This window comes from Lissotriton helveticus, chromosome 3_1 (assembly GCF_964261635.1).
Source record: "Lissotriton helveticus chromosome 3_1, aLisHel1.1, whole genome shotgun sequence".
Lineage (NCBI taxonomy): Eukaryota > Metazoa > Chordata > Amphibia > Caudata > Salamandridae > Lissotriton > Lissotriton helveticus.
Genome location: NC_136061.1, coordinates 256,736,634 through 256,758,552, shown reverse-complemented (window position 1 = coordinate 256,758,552; position 21,919 = coordinate 256,736,634).

The following is a 21,919-nucleotide window of genomic DNA, read 5'->3' as shown; positions in this document are numbered from 1 at the left end:
TGTTGCTGCTCCCGGTGGGCCTTTCTATCTTATACGTGTGTACTTTGGATTGCAATGCTGCATATCCTGTAACTTCATCTTGCAAATAAAGCTACATCCTGGATACAGCTACAACTGGGTTTGCGCTTCTTCTTAAGATTTCACAGCAGGGTCCCAGAAGGATAATATATCTGGTCTTTCAGCTCGGACTAATCTAACGTCATTACGGGCTGATAAGAACGCGAGCGGGGTCCTGACACTGGAAGCTCATTGCAAACCATTTCCTGCTGACTATGCAGTGGCGTAACACAAGCCCACCCAGGGCCCCCACAGATCTGCGGTGCTGGGGGGGCCCCAAGCTCCAGGGGCCCCCTCAGAACAGTACTCTGGCTGTAGAGCTCCTGATTGAGTCCAGAGAGGGCCCCTACACATACCTTGTAGGGGGGCCCACTCAAGTTTTGTTAAGCCAGTGTGACTTAGGTAGGCTGTTGAAATCGGACAATGGCCATGCTCTCTGGCTTGATCTCCCCCTGAGGCTACCCTGCTCGTTCAGATTTTGAGGGTCGTTAGTATTCGTGACCTTAGGCAGAAAGAACGTTGTTTAGATTTAAAGAACAAGGCAGTGTATTGGCTAGCGAATAAAGTTGGCCATACTAATGATCTCTTAAGTGACACCATAATGGCATGGAGACGGAGTTGGGTGGGAAGAGGTGAACAATCTTGTCCGGGGATTATGTGGTTTTGAATTTTAGATCTCCAAACCTGGTGGAGAGGGTTCTGTTAAGGGTGAGTCTTCCAGTTTCCACGCCTGCCCAATTATATGTGGTACTGCTGGGATACTTCAATAAACCTCAAGATTATATGTCAAGAGGATACCCTTTTGCAAAAATTCGCAGGCAAATGTTTAACTGTTCTGTATCCAATCACTCCTCCTCCCTGAGTGTGTTTGATGGCCCAGAATGACTTGAAGTATATGAGCCAGCTGACACAGGGTCCCTCACTATCCCCAGCAACACTGCAAGAACAATGTATGATTTCAGCTCAGTGGGGGGTGCAGGGGAGGGTCTATAAACAATGAACAATCAGATTATTCTGCTTAAACCCTTCCTTGAAGAACAATCACTGGTCCAAGAATGTCCCCTACCTACCCACTCCAAAGGATCTACCTTAGACTGGATCATAGCTAAAGAAATAGCTATTGATAAAATTGAAATCACCCCCTGCGATTGGTCTGATCCCCGCATCATTAACTTCCAAATACCCTTCATAATAACTAGCAAGTCTTCACAACCAAATAATCCCAGAAAATGGGCTCGTGACACTCTAGGACTCAATTTGGGTAACGTCGCAGCGCGCTGTGAAACAGAATTCCAACCCCCTAGTAATATGGTTGACGTCAGTGACCTCACGAAATATTATAAAATGCAATGTTGGGTATTATTGAGGACATAGCCCAGCTAAAATTCAAAAGAATCCATGACACAGATAAAAACCCTTGGTTTAACATTGCCCTAAATGTGGAAAGACGCTCACTCAGACTCTCAGAGCGGAAATGACGACAACACGCTTCCTCGCCCCATTTATTCCAACTAAGACAGTCCAGGATAGCCTACAATAAAAGCATTCTAAACTAAAAAAATAACTTCTTCAGGAAAGAACTGGATAATGCAAAAAAACAGACAGAGGAAACTATTCAATCTGTTAAGAGATCAATCCAATAAAGCTGCTAATTCTGCTCCAACTACCACAAAAATAATCTTAAACAGCGAAGATTTCTCTTCCTTCTTCACAGCAAAAGCCAATTCAATGGAGGTGGAGCTCAACAAAATAGCAGCTGAATGCCCTGAATTCATCAAGAGCACCCTAGATGAGCATTAATGTCAACCAGAGTTGCAAAAACCTAAAAATAATGCCCTGTGGTCAGAATTCAAGCCTATCAATGAACTTGACATTGCGAAGATCATTTCGACCATTAAACCTAATAATCATTATAGCGATCCCTTACCTGCAAAGTGTTGGTCCTCAATGAACCACCAGCTCATCCCGTCATGGACAAAGATCATCAATGCTACATTAGCACAAGGCGCAATTTCGTAATGCCTAAAAGCTGGGCAAGTTATTCCAATCTTACAAAAAGTCAACAGAGAACCCCTCTTCTGCCCCAAACAATTTCAGGCCAGTAAAAAACATCCCTATGCTAGCCAAAGTACTGTAACAATGTGTACAACAAAAACTGAGCCATCATATCTCAGAATTACATCTATTAAATGACTTCCAATCAGGATTCAGACCTAACCATAATAACACGGAAACAGCAATTCTGCACATCGTGGACAACGCTCTCTTGCCCTCGACCATAACGAAACATGTCTCCTAATCCTGCTTGACCTCTCATCGGCAAGGCCGGACTGGGTGTAGAATGGTAGGGCCGAATTCGACCAAGAACCCTTCAGTATTTGCCCGGCGTTAGCCGCCTCTCTTACCATTCGAGATTACCAAACAAAGAGGCAGGCGCTAAAGACAGAAGGCAGGAAACAGGAGTTTATTCCGACGGAGCAGAACACGTCAAATCAGACAACAGGGTATCTTCTCGAGGTGCTCTAAACGCATCCTTGAGGCCTGGCCTCTTATACTCAGGTTTATTGCTTTATTACATGAAACACATTCTTGTCAATACTTGATGTACGGAAAGACATCCTCGGAATCCCCGCTTCACCCCCGTTCCCACACATATTTACAGTAGAGTTCCCACCTCAACCTCAGCATGTGGTGGTTGTCGCGCAGCTGGACATTCTGCTGGGAACGGGAAAGTGGGCGATTGGTCGGATCTGGAGGTGTGAGGGTATTGATTAACCACCGCTCCTTTGATGTGAGGCGAGGTCCTACTGTAGGGGGCAATAAACTGCATCTCTCGGGCTAGGTGATGGCCTGGGATCGGGCTGGACAATCGGGCAGGGAGGAGAGGTTATCAAAAAGGGGCCTGTTCTTTGAATGAGATGAAAGAGCAAGGGGGTTCAGCATGGGATGTGGCTCGGAGACAGGGTCGCGCTAGAGGTGCGCTTATGGTCCAAGCAGGAGAAACCGGGGGCTGTCGGGGCACGGGGGAATGCTTGCGAGGCTGGGGTGTGAGGGGGAAAGGCGCGCAGGCTATTGGCAGTGGGCAGAGAGAGGTCGTGACACAAAAATGGCTGCCACCTACTTTCGCGATGGGGCCTAAAAGGGACAAGATGGCGTGGCTACTGTTTTCATGGTTGTCGCTCTACTTTCAACAGTGGCTGTGGCGAACATAAATGAACGCCGCTTATGTATACCGATTTTAGTCATTTTCTACAGTCCCCAGTTTTTATCATGAGTTAGTTCATTTCTGTTTATGTCTGAGGTAAGGACGTACAAGCTGACATCTAGTTATACTAATAAGAGAAGCATGTGGCTGGGCTGTCTATCGAGGTCTTTGGTAGCCCATATGCATTACGGGCAGATGGAAATAATCCTGCTATCAATGTTAACAGAATCGTACATAACCACATGTAGTCGATGCGATAGGCGAGGAGGCAGTGCATACAAAATTACATTAGCTGTGTCATATGTTAGACCTTGGAGACGGGGATATTATTTAGACGATGTAGGAAATTCGTTCGAATACAAACATGATGTCATACAAAAAATGTTCTGGCCAAATAAGGGCTATTAAGTATATTTCTTGAGGTCTGGACTTCATGGGGGTCAAAACTAGACGGTATGCTCATGTGCATAACTGGTGTTCGACAATCATCATGATACAGAGACCGATGTAAGGTTTCGAAAGCTCAATTGGGTGATAATCAATACAAGTGGTTGGGAGAGGAATTCAACTTAATACAAGGGACAGTCAAGGGGTGGCAATGTTCAAAAGGGTTCGTCTGTCCAGTGTGTTTTTACAGCGAGCCATCACTGGTAGGCTCTCATTGTTTTTCTTCTTTCGTTGGCACTGTTGAGCACCGGCGGTGGAGCTATGCGTCCAGCTCTACTTCAGATCTCGCGTTGCAGGGTGTGGCCATTCTTTGCTCTTGGACCACAGTCCTGTGTTTGTCCTGTTCCTTAACTAACCTATCATAGGTACCTTAGGCGGGGTACCCGCATTCCGTTCTTCCTTCATGACAAACCCTATTCTATCTTTTGTGCTGTCTTTCGTCTCAGAGTCAAGTTCAAAAATTCCATATGAAAAAAGGGGGTGATGGGGGCGTGCTTTGGGAGGCCAAGGGAAGAGAGGGTGGAGTGGGATCAGATCTGAAACGGACCAAGGAGGGCAGAAATTTCAAGCAAGTGGGCCAATCAATCGGGCACAATGGGCTGGGACTTTCGGCACAAGCTCATCAACGTGCAGGGGCTTCTGGACAGCCCTTCTTTGCTTCACTTTCCACGCTGAGAACGGTGCCTTGTCCCGCAACTCTTTGCTCTGTGGCTCCACCTTGGTCGAGGTCATAGATATTCCCTGATCTGCAGCCAGGCTGTGCGTCACATCAGGCCCCTCTCCTCCTCCGACTGCACGTTATCCTTAAATGAGTACAAAAAACAGTTTTTTAGAGAATTGGCAGGGGAAGACGTTTACACACTTTAATTTCTCTCCCAACCCCAAGTAGTTGGGGAAACGTTCATTGGTCGCGATAGGGTGGATGCTTAGTAATCCTAACATCGGTGGATGTTGTTAACTCATGCATCATTGCTGTAGTGCAGGTCGGCAAGCATTTTTTTTTTTTCAAACAACATGTCTGTCTGGCGTTTTACTCTTGTTATATTTGCGAACGTGGCAAGAAGTCTGATATCTAAAAATTACATAGGTTATCGAATTCAAACCGGCTCCTTCAGTAGAGACTCGCGTTTCTCTTAAAACAAATCCCGTTGAGCTATATGTTTCTTCAGGGTCTGTTAATTTATAAAAATGTGAAATGCTGTTATCATGGGACTATAGCTACAGTCTTTAAGATTTTCTGGGACGGCTGGTACAGAACTGGGACCATTCTGGAGGAACGGGGACGTATCGGACATTCTATTTTTGTACAATGGGCGGTGGTAATCCGAACGATGAGGGTGGTGTTACCAAAGTACTTAAGACAAAAGCCACTGACATATAGTTACCTTTTTAAGGGTCAGATTAGGGGACATCAGTCGTCTCACCTGTCCTTTCTTTCTCAGCCAATTAAGTTTCATCATTTTACAGAAAGGAGAGGCAGTAATATGGCAAAATACGATCGTTTTGTTTCTGTCAATTTGTTCAAACACTGTCATGTCTAAAAGCCAATTATTCCCGTACCGGCGAGGTACAGTGTCGTCATTTATTCAAAAGGGAGCGAGGGAGCCCTCAGAGGGAGAGAGCGTCGTGCGTACCAAATAGGCTATTAGTACACGTACAACATAAAAAGAGGGAGAGAGAGAGAGAGACGTGTACAATAATAGGCTATTCAGTGCACACACATATAGATCAGTACGGGTCAGTATCTGAAAGAAACAGGTTAGTATTAGATTCCTTACCTTAGAATATCCCCAGGCGTCAGTCTGGATCCGGAAACTTTTGCATAGCAGTACCCCTGCGCGTCGGTAGGCGTCGTCTGCAGGCGTCCCCTGCGGCTCCGCGTCCGTCGTCGGCGTCGTGCGCCGTAATGACGTCGCTGGAGTATATAGACGCCGCCTCCGCGCGCTGACGTCAGTTCTTCTTTTTTCCGCGCCAGTTAGCGCAGATCCGAAGAGCAGTACTCCGGTCTTTTGACCAACGTTTTTTGATTAACTTTCTAACTCTACGGTGCCGATAGGATGCCCGGGTTTAAGAATTGTGACGGGTGTGACCGCACGATGTCGGTCACGGACCACCACCGACTCTGCCTCCGGTGCGTGGGCGCGGACCACGACGTGGAGTCCTGCGTCGACTTCCGGGCCTTGACGAGTAAGGCTAGGCGGGAGCGGTCCCGCAAGCTACTCGAGCTCCGGGTGTCGGCCCCGCGTCAGGAGCGGTCCCGGTCCGGCCGGAGGTCGAGGGAGCGGTCGAAGGAGCGGTCGCGGAGCCACCACGAGCGCTCCGGAAGTCGTCACCATTCCTCTGGTTCCTCAGGTAAGAGGCACAAGAAGTCGGGGCGTCGTCATCGTACCCCCGACTCCCCCCGACGCTCGCGCGATGCGGCCGGGGGTTCGGGTGGCCGCGGCTCCGCGGGGGTCGCCGCCGCTGCCTGCTCCATACCCGACGGTCCCTGGGCAAGGCGCGTCGCGCGAGGAGATAGAGGAGTTCCTCATGGCCATGAGGGCGCTGTCTCCTCCGACGGGGCCTACGGCGCCTGCGGGCCCGGTGGTCCCGTCCGGGGGCCCGAGCGGTTCGGGTGCTCCTGCCCCGACGCCGTCGGGTGCTCCGGCCCCGACGCCGCCGGCGGCTCCGGCCCCGGCGCCGCTGGGCCCTTCAGGGTCGACGCCGGCTGGTCCACCGGCCTCTCCGGCGCCGATTCCATCGGGGCAACCCATGGTGCCGCCTCCGCGCGGCGCCGTGACTCCGACGCCGGCTCCGGCCGGCGTCGGGGCTCCGGCGCCGGCTCCAGGCGGCGCCACCCCCATTCCCTCTCCTACTCCGGACGCGGAGTCGGACCGGCGTCGTCCGACGCCGAGTCCGGCGCCGATGGGGCCCATTGACCCCGAGGAGCCGGTCTACATCATTGACTCCGAATATGGTGAGGATGCAGATTATGGAGAGGGTTGGGAGGGGTCTGAGGACCCTCTGTCACGCGAGTGTCAGTACGACGTGGACTGGACAGGTGACTTGGGTGATGCCAGTGGTCTGGACGATTCTCCTAACCCTGGTTTTGTCTCGCCTCCTACTGTGGCCTCGGAGGCTGGGGCTGCTTATTCAGTGGTGTTGATGAGGGCTGCCAAGGCCTTACACCTTGAGCTCCCCGTCGCGGTCGTGAGGCCTAACATCCTCACTGAGGTCTTCAAACCGCAGTCATGCCCACAGGAGCCTCTGCTGCCGTTCAACGAAGCCTTGACAGACGTTCTTTTGGGCACGTGGTCCAGGCCCGCTTCAGGTTCGCCTGTTGATAGGAACGTGGCCAGACGCCACCGTCCGTGTCCGGACGACCCCAAGTTCCTGTCCACCCATCCCACCCCTGAGAGTCTGGTGATCCAGGCCTCGACCTCTCGGACCGCATTCCCGTCGGCCCCGCCCGACCGGGAATCCAAGAGGTACGACCAATATGGAAAGAAGGTCTTCTCGTCCCTGAGTCTGGGTCTGCGGTCTTGCAACACCGCATGCCTCTTGGGCCGCTACACCCACTCTCTGTGGGATACGGTCGCGGAGTGTCTGCCACAATGCCCGCAGGAGGTACGGGCAAAGCTTGGTCAGGCTATGATTGAAGGCCGAGACGCAGCACGATATTCCATCAGGTGTGGTCTCGATACGACCGACTCGCTAGGCAGAGCGATGTCCACGACGGTGGCGATTCGTCGCCACGCCTGGCTGAGATCCGCCAACTTTTCGCCGGATGTCCAAAATACTTTGATGGACATGCCGTTCGATGGCAGTCGCCTGTTTGGCGACAAAGCGGACCACGCGCTGGAGCGCTTCAAGGACTCCAGGGTCACGGCCAAGTCCTTGGGTCTCTCGACCCAGCGCCAGCAAACGGGTTCGTTTCGCTCCTTTCGTGGCCACGAAAGGGGCGGTCCCACACGTGCTGCCAGCCACGCACCGCAGAACACTTCTCAACGTGGTGGCGGCCGTGGCTTCCGCCGTGGAGGCGGTCGGGGACAACGGCGAGGTCAGACCACACCTCCTCCCGCAGCATCAGCCTCCAAATCCTCCTAGTCCGAGCTTTCAGGCCCATGTGACGCCAGTGGGTGGCAGGGTTCGCCATCACCACTCCCGCTGGCGCACCATCACATCGGACAGGTGGGTGCTGCAGCTCGTCCGAAGGGGCTACTCCCTCCCCTTCGAGAGCACTCCTCCAGCCATGCCACCGCAGAACCACCGTGTGTCGGGGGACCACTTGACACTTCTGCAGGAGGAAGTTACGGCCCTCTTGGCCAAGGGGGCCATCGAGCGCGTTCCTGGGCCAGAAGTAGGGTGTGGTTGCTACTCCCACTACTTTCTGGTACCCAAGAAGGACAAGGGGGGCCTGCGTCCTATCTTGGATCTACGGAACGTCAACGGCTTCCTCCGGAAGGAGAAGTTCAAGATGTTGATGTTGGCTCAGGTCTTGGCTGCTCTAGACCCTCAAGACTGGATGGTGGCGTTGGACTTGCAGGATGCGTATTTTCACATCCCCGTCCTGCCGGCCCACCGACGTTACCTGCGGTTCACGGTAGGCCACGAGCACTTTCAGTTTATCGTGCTTCCATTCGGCCTTACCAGCGCCCCACGGGTGTTCACGAAAGTGATGGCGGTGGTCGCAGCTCATCTGCGCCGGTTAGGGGTTTCAGTCTTCCCCTACCTCGACGACTGGTTGTTGAAGGCGGGCTCGCCCCAGACAGTCGTCCACCACCTTCAGATGACGGCAGACCTCCTGCACGAGCTGGGGTTTTCCATCAATGTGCCGAAATCACACCTGTGTCCCTCTCAAAAGCTCCTTTTTATCGGAGCGGTTCTCGACTCGGCGCAGTTTTGGGTTTATCCTCCGGAACGGCGGGTCCGGGATGTACAGGCTCTGATTCCCATCTTCAGCCGTTATCCCGGGTTTCGGTCAGGTTGACGCTGCGGCTGCTGGGGCTGATGGCTTCCTGCATCCTTCTGGTGCATCACGCCCGGTGGCGGATGCGGGCTCTGCAGTGGGACCTGAAGTTTCAGTGGGCCCAGCATCAAGGCAACCTATCCGACCATGTCCTGATCTCGGAGGGCACTGCGAGACAGTTGCAGTGGTGGCTTACCGACCGCGATTGGGTCAGAGGCAGATCCCTCTCCCTTCCCCAACCGGAGCACGTAGTTGTGACGGACGCGTCCCTCCAGGGCTGGGGAGGCCACTTGGGAGAGGCGGAGATCAGAGGCATCTGGTCTCCGGCGGAGTTCCGGCGGAGTCCCGGCTCCATATCAACATGCTGGAGCTGCGGGCGATTCGCCTTGCACTGAAGGCATTCCTCCCCTTTGTCAGCGGGAGTGTAGTGCAGGTGTTCACGGACAACACCACCGCCATGTGGTACTGCAACAAGCAGGGCGGAGTGGGGTCGTGGACCCTTTGCCAGGAGGCTCTGCGTCTCTGGAAATGGCTGGAACGTCAGGGTGTGACTCTGACGGTTCAACACCTGGCAGGTTCTCTGAACGCCAGGGCGGACGAACTCAGCCGTCGGTGCTCGGTGGATCACGAATGGCGTCTGAACTCGGACGTGGCGAAAGGCCTCTTTCTGCAATGGGGAGAGCCTTGGTTAGATCTATTCGCCACAGAAGAGTCGCGCAATGTCATCAGTTCTGCGCATTGGAGTTTCCAAGACGGCACTCGCTCGGCGACGCCTTTCGGCGCGAGTGGAGTTGCGGTCTATTGTACGCCTTTCCGCCTATACCACTTCTGCCCAGAGTGCTGAAGAAGATCAGGCGCGACCGGGCCCAAGTTATCCTTGTGGCTCCGGACTGGGCTCGAAGGTACTGGTATCCCGAGCTACTCAGCATGTCAGTCGGTCCCTCGATCCGCCTGCCCCTTCAGGAGGACCTTCTGTCGCAGCAGCAGGGGACGGTCCTCCACCCGAACCTGTCCAGTCTCCACCTCCATGCGTGGAGATTGAGCGGCGACAGTTGAGGCCATTTGACTTGCCTCCTGAAGTTTGTGATGTGATTCTGGCAGCCAGGCGTCCCTCCACAAAGTCGGTATACGCCTGCCGGTGGAACAGATTTGTGGCATGGTGCACAGCAAAGGCTGTGGACCCTCTCTCTGCCCCTCTTTCCGAGGTTCTACTCTTTCTTCTCTCTCTTGCCCAGCACGGCTCTGCTCTGGGCACTATCAAGGGCTACCTTTCTGCCCTTTCGGCCTTTCTGAGGCTGCCTGATCAACCTTCTTTGTTCAAGTCCCCTATTGTAACAAGATTCTTGAAGGGCATCACACACATGTATCCACCCGTTCCGTTCGTGATGCCTCAGTGGGACTTGAACCTGGTTCTGACTTTCTTGATGTGTGCTCCCTTTGAGCCATTTCATTCCTGTCCTCTCCGTCTCCTGACTTTAAAGACGGCCTTCCTGGTTGCCATCACCTCTGCCAGGAGGGTGAGTGAGCTCCAGGCTCTTTCTGTCAAACCTCCTTTCCTGTCCATTCATCCAGACAAGGTGGTTTTGAGAACTAGACCTTCTTTCCTGCCCAAGGTAGTCTCTACTTTTCACATCGGGCAGTCCATCACCTTACCTTCCTTCTTCCCGCCTCCGCATCCTTCAAAGGATGAAGAGCGGCTCCATCGTCTGGACCCAAAACGTGCGCTTTCATTTTATATGGATCGCACACGCCAGTTCCGGGTGGATGACCAACTGTTTGTTGGCTACGTGGGTGCGAAGAAGGGAAGGGCGGTACATAAACGGACCATCTCTCGGTGGGTCGTTCTGTGCATCAAAGCGTGCTACTCTTTGGCTCGGAAGGAGCCTCCTGTTGGGCTGAGGGCCCATTCCATTTGGGCCACGGCGGCTACTACTGCCCTGGGCCGGGGAGTCCCTTTGCAGGACATTTGCCAGGCGGCTACGTGGGCCTCGGTGCACACCTTTGCGAGGCACTACTGCCTGGACAGTCAAGTCCGGAGGGATGGCTTCTTTGGCCGTTCGGTCCTCCAGGACTTTCTGGTGTAGATTTGTATTGGTTCGCAGACCCACCACCGGGGTTGGTATTGCTGGGGTATCTATTCTAAGGTAAGGAATCTAATACTAACCTGTTTCTTTCAGATGAACAAGTTACTTACCTTCGGTAACGATATATCTGTAAGAAACAGTAGTTAGTATTAGATTCCTTACCGCCCCACCCATCCTCCCCGTTCTGCAAACTGATACTTAGGGTTAAGGACATCCCTTTCAGGGCCCTAGTTTCATATGGCACCAGTGTTGGTTCTCACACGGCTCTGCGTGTTCTGGCGCGGAAAAGCTGTGTACAAAGAACTGACGTCAGCGCGCGGAGGCGGCGTCTATATACTCCAGCGACGTCATCACGGCGCACGACGCCGACGACGGACGCGGAGCCGCAGGGGACGCCTGCAGACGACGCCTACCGACGCGCAGGGGTACTGCTACGCAAAAGTTTCCGGATCCAGACTGACGACTGGGGATATTCTAAGGTAAGGAATCTAATACTAACTACTGTTTCTTACAGATATATCGTTACCGAAGGTAAGTAACTTGTTCTTCACGTAAAAAACACAAGCTGAGGGAAAACATAAATTCATAGTTTACGTTTACACAAATACCAGATAGGGTGCGACAGTACATACATCAAGTACGAAAACTTAAGATAAAACAGAGGGCTATTTTTGGCGAAAGAGCCTTTTCATGCGTGTTGCATATTTTCAGTACTCCATTTAATTCATTTGGGGGTCGAGCTCTTCGTTCTCCTTCCTTCCTAATAGCAGACAATTTCTGTTGGTAACCTCGCTTCAATAAATACTCCTTTTAATTGGTCGGACACTGGTCCAGTCGTGCTTATACTCACGGTGGGTCTTCCAACATCTAACAAATGACGATCCAAGTTGAGGTAAGGAGGGGTGTCTGTCGGATGTGCGATGGTGCAATTCTGACTTTTCTATGAGGATGGAAGAAGAGGGGGTGAATCTAAAACATGACAATATCCCTCATTTCTGGGCTGAGGGGGGATTTTGGATGAACCCCAACCCGGGGTATCCTTAACTTTTCTCATCTAGTCTGCACATTAAGTTGACTCACTGGTGCGCGTCATTTAGGGCGTTCATTTGGGATATCGGTTGGGGTGCGAGGTACTACAATAACCCTTCAAGTTTCTGGCGTAGGCCACTCTCCCATTCACTAGCTCCAGAGAGGGAGAGAGTCGTTCCTAGGTAGGGTAAGTGCTATATTCTTTTTCGTCCTTCACATGCAGGTATCATGTTCGGGCTTGTTTTTCTTATTCCATTAACCGCTCGATCCATACCTCAGTCATACAAAAAAAACATTCGTCCGTCAACCCAGACGTGCGCCACAGATGAGCATTCATACAACACAAATCGGGGCCCACGCGCGCATTCATACCATACAATTCTTCTTCTTTCTACGTGTAACACGGTGCATTCTGGGTCTTCTCCATACTCCAGCTGAAATTCCGACATTAACCTGCAGAGAAAGAGAAGGGGGGGTGACAGCGTACAAAGCACATCAGCGCGCAAAAACACGAAAATGTTTTTACCTACCACGTGCCTAACTTATCTTCTTTGGGAAGCAGTACCTTGCATCTCGGCATTGCAGCCCAGAGGAACTGGTCTATTGTCCTATTCATAGATATATCTAAATATCCGAATCTTTTACCTATTGCTTATGCTGCAGAAATGCAAAAATACGACAGATCTTGACTATTCTTTTCGCATTGTTCGTATGTACCATGCCTTTCTAATTTTTCATAACCAAAATTGCTTCATTTTACTTGTCCTTTATTTATTTTGAAAATAGTAGCCTTTATCCGAGAACCTACCACTCTAAGTGACTGATATGAGGCTAGTTCTACATATTTTATTTTTTTTCTTTTAAAACCTTGATTGAAAAAGGTGTCGGCATAAAAATACGGGCCTCCAACCATACAGGCCGGCCACGGGGCAGACGGGAAATGTATGAGGTAAGGAGAGATTACACTTGTAGTATAGGAGTACGTAATGAGCGAGCCATTGTAATTGGAAAAACTTAAACGAGACAAATGGTTGCAGGATCAATGAAGGTTGATTTTATAATTGAAAGTAAAACAAGATCAGTTACAATAAAATCGTTTATACGCATACCATGGGCGAGCATCATGAGTAGCATTACTTCGAAAATACAATAATCAATAGTGAATAAGAACCAATATTAGTAGGGTTGTCCGCATGCCCAGTCAGTACCCTTCCCCACCCGCCACGTGCTCAAGGACCGTATACATATCCCGTAATATCAAGGCTATGTAACTAAAACGTCATAAGGAGTTGCAAGTCTCGCCTATACTGGCGCCATTTTGGGGCGTGGCCGGGTGGGTCCGGAGTATAGTCCAAATGCCTCCGACAACTAGCGGCCGGACCAGAATCCCTTTCGGTAGTTCAAAAAGTTCGTTAGCGCCAACAGAGAGGACAAGCGGCGTGGACTGCGGCTTAAAGGCGAGGAAGGCAAAATCTTCCCTACCGGGTCATGCTGAGGTCCCACCGGAGCTGATCGAGTTGGCAGTCTACAGTGTCTCTTAGTAATTCGGGCAAAGGCCGGTGTCAGCATGAGAGCACCACCATCTTGTGACAACGTTGTGGCCACTCCGGAGAGTGGGACAGCAGGTGTATCCCTCCACAGATACGTTGAATCAGTCTTTCCTTCGATACCAGATGTGGATAAGGTGGCGGTCGCCCGGGGCAGTGGCATATCCATGGGGGACAGTCAAGCAACAGTGGCGGTGGCCCCCACCGGAAGCCTGCGGGAGTCGAGGGCCAGTGACTTTCGTAGAATTTTTAAAACTGAGAGGACGTCTTCAAGAGTGGGGCTCATGCCCGAGCAGGCAAGCATCTGAGTTCCAAGGTAGCCCAGAGCCATTCTAATGGACCAGGCCCAAATCCGGGGTGCCGGCCGCCATTTTGAGCGTTTCGCAGCAGCAGCCGCTCTTCACCCCGTCCACCGGAGCGGGTCCCCCGGTCATCCAACCGAGTGGAACGCCAATGGCAGTCCTGGTGCAGCTGTCCGGCAGGTGAGACGTTAAGGGTCGCCCCACTGCAGCTGGCCGGCGAGTGAAACGCTAAAGGTCGCCCCACTGCAGCTGGTCGGCGAGTGAAACGCTAATGGTCGCCCTGCTGCAGCTGAGGAACCTCCACCTGGGGAGGTGGGGGAGGCTCGTTCGCGCCGCCTCTCCCTCCCAGTGCACCCCACGCCGTCTCCTGGCGCAGGTATATGTGATGGTCGGACCAGGCAATAAGGGGGGGGGCCATCAGCAAGGCATTCACCCCCCCACCCGTGGCTCGCTGGATGCCACCTCAGGGCGGACGAATGGGAAGGCCAGTACAACAACATCGTGGCCGTGGTGCTTCCGGGCCATCCACCCAATGACCTCTTCGGCCGATGGCTGCCAGCAAGGCCTTGGCGCGTTGGGTAGCCTCCGGCCTATTCGCTCAACGGGCCGCTACCTCGCTACCTCGCCAGCTGATGGCTTTTGTAGACTTTTTATAGCCCAAAGCCTACTAAAAAGTAGCTCAAAGTAGCCCAACATTGAAGGCGGGACAGGAACAGCGTTAAGCAGACGGCGAATGCATTTGGGCTTGTTGTTGCAGCCGCTGCCATGTAAATAGATGTTTAATAAAAAGTTTTAAATAGTCGTTTAATAAAAAGTTTTAAATAATTACTTTGCTGGGGTGTTGTATATATTTATAATATTTGCATATTGTTTGTCGTTATTTGGGCGGGGTGGGCGGTGGAGCCGAGCTGTCTTGCAGCCATCATGGCGTCGAGCTCGATTCTTCTCACTAGTTTCATATTTCTCATGAGGGGTTGTTCCTAATGTTTCTATTTTAGCGAGGTCAGAAAAGAGATCCCATCAGTGGCCTACTGATTTTGCTCGATTCCTTTTGTTTTTCCTAACGATTTTTATGTTTTTGTTTGCTAGCACGATACAGCGGCTAACCCGCAATTTTTTATATATATTTATGTCCTTTTTATTAGGGGCGTCTTCCGGTGGAGCCGGATGATCTACCTCTAATAAACGGTCCGGGCTGAACCAACTACCAACAAACGGGGCAAAGATAGGCATGACGGGTTACAAAGGGGACAAAAGTCTGCACTACCTATCCTTCACTATTCACAAGGACTAAACAGAGTATTGCGACTCTGTGCTTATTTGTAAATAGAGAATAACCCAAAGAGAACCAATTCCGAACGATTAATGTTCGGACAAACAATCAATCAAATGAGGGATAAAAATAGGCACAACGGATTACAACGGGGGCAAAAGCCTGCGTTACCTATCCTTCACTATCTGCAAAGACTAAACAGAGTATTGCGACTCTTTGCTTGTTTGCAAATAGAGAATGATCCAAAGAGAACCAATTCCAAAACAGTAAATGCTTGGATAACAATCAATCAAATGGAGAGGGAAGCAGGCACGACGGATTACAATGGGGGCAAAAGCCTGCGTTACCTACCCTTCACTATCTGCAAAGACTAAACAGAGTATGGCGACTCTGTGCTTGTTTGCAAATAGAGAATCTCTCAGAAACAATCAAATGAGTAATACTAGTATTTTCAAACAATCAAACAATCAATTCGCAATTCGTCGTGTTTGCACGACCTTACCCGGACCGCATGGACAGTTTCTCGTCTTCCGCTTCCAGCGCCTGATCGTCCTCTATTCTTCGTAATTGCTGTGGCACTCCTGATGGTTCCCAGTCAGTACCGTAGATCACTCGAGAGAGGTCTGCTCGGAACCGGTGAAGTTCGGGTGATCGGCTGCCAGACGAGGGTCTATCGGGCAGGAGCTCTTCCCGATTGTTGCAGTCGTTCACTCTGTCGTTGGGACCTCTCCCACTGGATCCACGCGTCGCTGATGGGCCCCACGTTTGGGACGCCAATTGTAGAATGGTAGGGCCGAATTCGACCAAGAACCCTTCAGTATTTGCCCGGCGTTAGCTGCCTCTCATACCATTCGAGATTACCAAACAAAGAGGCAGGCGCTGGAGACAGAAGGCAGGAAACAGGAGTTTATTCTGACGGAGCAGAACACGTCAAATCAGACAACAGGGTATCTTCTCGAGGTGCTCTAAACCCATCCTTGAGGCCTGGCCTCTTATACACAGGTTTATTGCTTTATTACATGAAACACATTCTTGTCAATACTTGATGTACGGAAAGACATCCTCGGAATCCCCGCTTCACCCCCGTTCCCACACATATTTACAGTAGAGTTCCCACCTCAACCTCAGCATGTGGTGGTTGTCGCGCAGCTGGACATTCTACTGGGAACGGGAAAGTGGGCGATCGGTCGGATCTGGAGGTGTGAGGGTATTGATTAACCACCTCTCCTTTGATGTGAGGCGAGGTCCTACTGTAGGGGGCAATACACTGCATCTGTCGGGCTAGGTGATGGCCTGGGATCGGGCTGGACAATCGGGCAGGGAGGAAGAGGTTATCAAAAAGGGGCCTGTTCTTTGAATGAGATGAAAGAGCGAGGGGGTTCACCACGGGATGTGGCTCGGAGACAGGGTCGCGCTAGAGGTGCGCTTATGGTCCAAGCAGGAGAAACCGGGGGCTGTCGGGGCGCGGGGGAATGCTTGCGAGGCTGGGGTGTGAGGGGGAGAGGCGCGCAGGCTATTGGCAGTGGGCAGAGAGAGGTCGTGACACAAAAATGGCTGCCACCTACTTTCGCGATGGGGCCTAAAAGGGACAAGATGGCGTGGCTACTGTGTTCATGGTTGTCGCTCTACTTTCAACAGTGGCTGTGGTGAACATAAATGAACGCCGCTTATGTATACCGATTTTAGTCATTTTCCACATGGGAACCAAAACCAGCCCCGGCAAAGTGCTCGGCCGGCCCCCGGGGGGAGGTCTGACCTCTTTGCCGGGGCCGTTTTTTGGGCGATTTTGTTGCAGGGCCGATTTTGCAGCTACGCTGCATAAACGGCCCTGTAACAAAACCGGCACTCATGGGCCCAAAACCGGCCCCCACCCTTGCGGCGCACCGGGGGATTGCCCGGTGCCCGTAACAGCCAGTCCGGGCCTGCTCGTCGACGTTCAACACAGTAAACCATGCAAAAATACTAGATCGCGTGTAAAATAGAATGGAGTAGAGGGTACAGTCCTAAGATTATTCAGCTCTTTCCTAGAAAAAAGATCTCAAAAATTCATAGTCAACCAAACTTTATCAGTTTCATCCAGACATACAATCGGAGTTCCCCAGGGCTCCACATAATCCCTGGGGTTATTCAATCTGTACGTAGAACCACTCACGGAAACACTGCAATGAGCAAACATTTCTTTCCACATGTATGCTAATGACACTCAGCTGTACATCAAAGTCACGTCGACAGAAGAGATAGGTATCATGAACCAGGCACTAAAGAGAACCAATCATTGGCTATCCAGTAAAAATCTGAAGCTTAACCACCAAAAAACCGAATTCCTGCTGATCTCCCCCCAGAAAAGCTCCACGAACATGATAGAGTGGACCAATCTGATCACAGCATTAAACTGTATTCCGAAGATTGTTAATTCCACTAAATCCTTGGGAATTATTCCGGACAAAAACTTGAACATGCAATCACATATTAACACAATAGAAAAAAACTCCCGGTTCCATTTAGGCTACCTCAGAAAACTGAAACCATTTTTAAATAAGTCAGACCTCAAAACAGTAGTTCAGACACTTGTCTCTTCCTCCCAACATTAGAAAAATCCTGTCCATCTCTGGATTCAAAAAGGAAGCAAAATCCTTTTATATGAGTAAATACCTCCCATAATCTCAACAGACTTGCTAGCATCATGGATCCTTCCTGATCAGTTACACGCTACCTTTCTTTGAACATTAACCCTTTTTGGTTTGTATATTTGTATATTAAGCTTAATGTTTTTGCTCTAAATCATTGTACAACATGATGACTTGGTAACATAACTGTTTTGGAAATGCAAATGTAAAGCGCTCTGACACCCTACTCAGATTCATGTTCGCGCTATATAAGACACCAAATAAATATATAAATAAAATAAAGGCATTCAGTAAGCATGCCCTGATAAATGCATCTAAATCATAGGAGACGGGTGGGTCTGTAGAGATTGTAATGATTCAGTTAGGGTATGTGTGGAGACCATTATTCTGGAATGTGGCAGGCCTTAATAATAAGTTGAATAATGAGGAATGAGGCACTTTGCCTTTAGGAGACTTGGTCCACTGAACTAACTCTTGCAAATAAATGGCTACACAACCCTTTATTTGCCCCCCTTGTGCTTAAATTCAAGTAGAACCGAAGGGGACCTGTTGATTTCTATTTCTACTTTGGTCCAAGGGAGGGCATATAGATTTATAGCTGGGGAACCTTTTATCAAATTCTAGTCATAGACATTCTTAGGAACTCCCATGTGATCTGTGGAAATCTGTATAATATCTTCAAAACAGAGGAATGTAATGTTATACACAAGATCGAACGGGATCTAGAGGCACTGAAACATAAGGAATGCCATGATTTACATTTTATCTAGGGAAGGTATTTTAATGGCCACTTATGTCGACTTCCAGTTAAAGAAGCATGTGGAATTTGTGATAAAGCAGCAAATGGCCAAACTCACTTTACTCAAGATGACTCTAGCAATACGATTAGTATAATTTTGCTTTCGCTAACAAAGTCAGTTTACCTACCCCAGCCTTTGACCACACCTATATAGGGAAAGGAGGGGGATTAGTATAGATGTCATCTTAATTTAAGTAAATATGAGCCCACATGTTAATAATTGTTAAGACACATGTTTCCTAATTTCTTCTTCAATCATCATAATCTACAAAGTGTTGAGATCATTCAACTTTTATGGGGAGCAAAGTCTCAGCAATGACAAGTAATCAATGGGATCGGAGTAGTTAGACCTAAAAGTCCATGTATTAATTGGGAGAGGGTTAATCCAGAGGAGTTCATAGCGGAGTTAGTTGGCGCTAATAAATCGGATACCAATATCTGCATGAATGAGAATGCAGGGGATGGGAAAATTAAAAGGGCTTTTATTGAAATGTCAAGGTACATCAAGGAGGAACTCACAAGAAAATTCACAGGAAGGGGGAAAAGATGAAAGGATGGTTTTACCACAGTTGCACTAAAGCCGATGAGTCCTTAATGACAGCTCTGAAAAAACGTAATAGATCCCGGACTGAGATTGCTAAATGTAGAAGGAGAGACAAATAGCCAATCAAGGAAGAATCATAGGATGCCCTAGGGAAGGCAGTAAAAATAAGGACAACACATTATTTTGGCAGGTGATTAACCAGCCGCCTTTCAGAGAAGGTGGGGGGGCCACGCCTATGGAGGTAGCAATTTAAGCTTGTGAATGGGTTACTCACTTTAGAAGAATTTATGAGTCCCATGGTAGGGATACAGAGGGTAAGCCAGTCTGTGTGTGTCCTAGCAATACTTCCCCAATGACTGAGTATGTGGTGATCTTTGAGCCTACCCTGCGAGAGGTGGTTACTACTACTGCTAATTTCCCAAAGTACAAAGACTTCCCTAATGGTAACACAAGCATTGTCGGGTAAGAACTCTAGGTTAAAATGGGTGGTCCTAATGCTCTCATGCAATCAGGAGGGGTTGTAGTACCCAATTTTGAGCTTTACTTTTGTGCACAGGCTATTAATGCGTATCGCTGGTAACACCCAACGTCATAGCTTCCATGTCTGGCCGTGGAGATGGATAGAGGTGATCCTGTACTGCTGCAAGCTGTGCTCTATCAAAACATATCAAGCCCTCAAAAAGAGATAGATACAGTAGCTGGCACATCAAAGCATGAAGAACAGGAGGCACTATCTTGTTTTTTTTTTCAAAACTCTTTTTAGGTTTCGTAACCTGGCGAGGGGCGAAGCCCCTCCCAGATCGAAATCTGTTGTTTTTAATAGTGAGGTTAGGACAGCCTCTGTTTCCAATTGGCTAGCTCCATAAATGGAGGCTAGCCATTGGGAGGCAGAGGCTGTCAATCGCGTTTTCTCTCGAAAACGCGATTCGGGGGCGTTTCTGGTGCTTTTTTTAAGCCCCGCCCCTTTGTCCCGGGCCGCGCTGCGATTGGCTGCCGGCCCGGGACATCCCCGTGACGTCATTCCCGGGCCGCGCTGTGATTGGCTGCCGGCCCGGGACACCCCCGTGACGTCAGCCAATCACAGCGCGGCCCGGGACCTGACTTGTTTAAACAGTGGCAGCGGCAAACAGGAAAAATATATATATTTGACATGGATGGGCCTTATAAACGAGACTTTGAAGGATGAAGCTAGGAAAAAGGTAATAGTACAATGGACTCGAGCAGCCTTCTTAAAAAAAAAAACACGAGCGGCAAGCAGTATGATTAAGTATAAATATTTTACAAGTGGTTACAATTTTTGAACAATATTTGCTGTTCTACAATACACGTTTCTTTTTCCTATTTTATGGGTGAACTGTTCCATTCTCTGTTCTTTTCCTACAAGAATTTCTTTTCTAACATGGCCGCATTTCGTACTGTGGAGGCGCCATATTGAGCGTAGCAACGTTTCTATAGTGAACTCGCAATTAGGCGGGGCATCTGTGCAAGATGACCTCTCCCTTTTGTGATTGGTCGTTACTCAGCTACGCGTGCCGTGGCTATACCGGCTGGCCAATCCGCATACCCATGACTATCTGTGGGTGTTGTGACCCCTGGTGGCGGGAAAACTAGGCGAAGTTTTCGCGCCATTCGCTTAGAGCAGTGAGTCGGGCAGAAGGAAGACCAGCGGCTCTGCGATCTGATCCCCACAACCCGCACCGCCCGACAGCTAATTCTTCCCGTTACCTACACCCCCTTGAACCGCCAGCATGGCCGCAGCTCCGCAGACTGATTTGGTGGACGACAGGGAAATGCGCGAGGCGCAGCGAGACTACTTGGATTTTCTGGACGATGAGGTGAGTCCGACTTGAGCCAGGAAGGAGAACAAAGAGACCCGGCCTGGGATGTGCGTTTCTCGCGACAGGGGCGACGCATGGCCGGATCCGTGTTGCAGTCCCGGCACTTCCCACGACCAGTTATTTAGACCAGTTATTTAGTATTTCGGTTCTTCGCTCCCATTACGGCCCCTGACGTCTCAGCGCCCACCTACTTTTCCCAAAGACTTCACCCCCGCCACCTACGCGATACCGTCTTGCCCAGGGAGCCCTCCCCGTCCAAGGTAGCCTATCTTTACCAGCGGTTCCCCCTACGCGGTACTGCCAGCGCATGACGGTAACTGCCTTTACTCTCCTGCGGGAGAGCATCCTTGTGTTCACCCCTCCCATTGACTATCCCAAAACTGCTACCTCTCCCCCTGTTCCCAACTGTCCTCGTTTTCTCCTGAGCCTAACCTAAGCGTACTCACTGTGGAGCTGTATTCAATAAATCTTAAAACCTAATTACCGCGAACCTTCATTACTGCACACTCCACTAAAGGGTTTCCCCCCTACCAGACCTCTAGGCTTACCACACACCATCATTGTTTACCGATCTCGTTATTCACGGAGACACTTCGGCGCATGTGCATTGAAATTATAATGGAGCGCTGGGTTTAAATTCTAGTACCTGGCCACCATACTGATGTGCAGACTCTGATATGGGCTTTCCAATACACTTTCGTTTTAAGCGCACGATCCACTTTTAGTTATTTGATTTTGGTATGCAGGTCATGCATGTAACTTGTTGCAAACTTCGAGAGTGGTGGGTGGCTTTAAGGCGGAGCACGTTTCTTGCTTGCAGCGCGCTAGCTGGCTAGAAGTGGAGCTAGATCGACCTCCATTCTTAGGGCTCTAGGTTAATGAAATGTAATTTCTGCGTCGATTTCGATATATTGGTCTCCGTAAGGACTTTTGTGCTTGTTCTGATCGTCCTTCGGACTTACCTGCTATTATTTACCCGTAATGTATTAGGATTGCAGGAAGACCAGGGGATCTATCAGAGTAAAGTCCGAGACATGATCAGTGACAATCGATTTCGCCTGATAGTGAATGTGAACGATCTACGCAAGAAGAACGAGGACCGGGCCAACCTGTAAGTAATGCAGCCAACGTCTGTGGGGCATCCGTGTGGTATAAGAGTGGGAGATGAGTGTTCGAGCCTCCATTTCGGAACCGCGGCCTTCTGCCACTGTTCACGTTC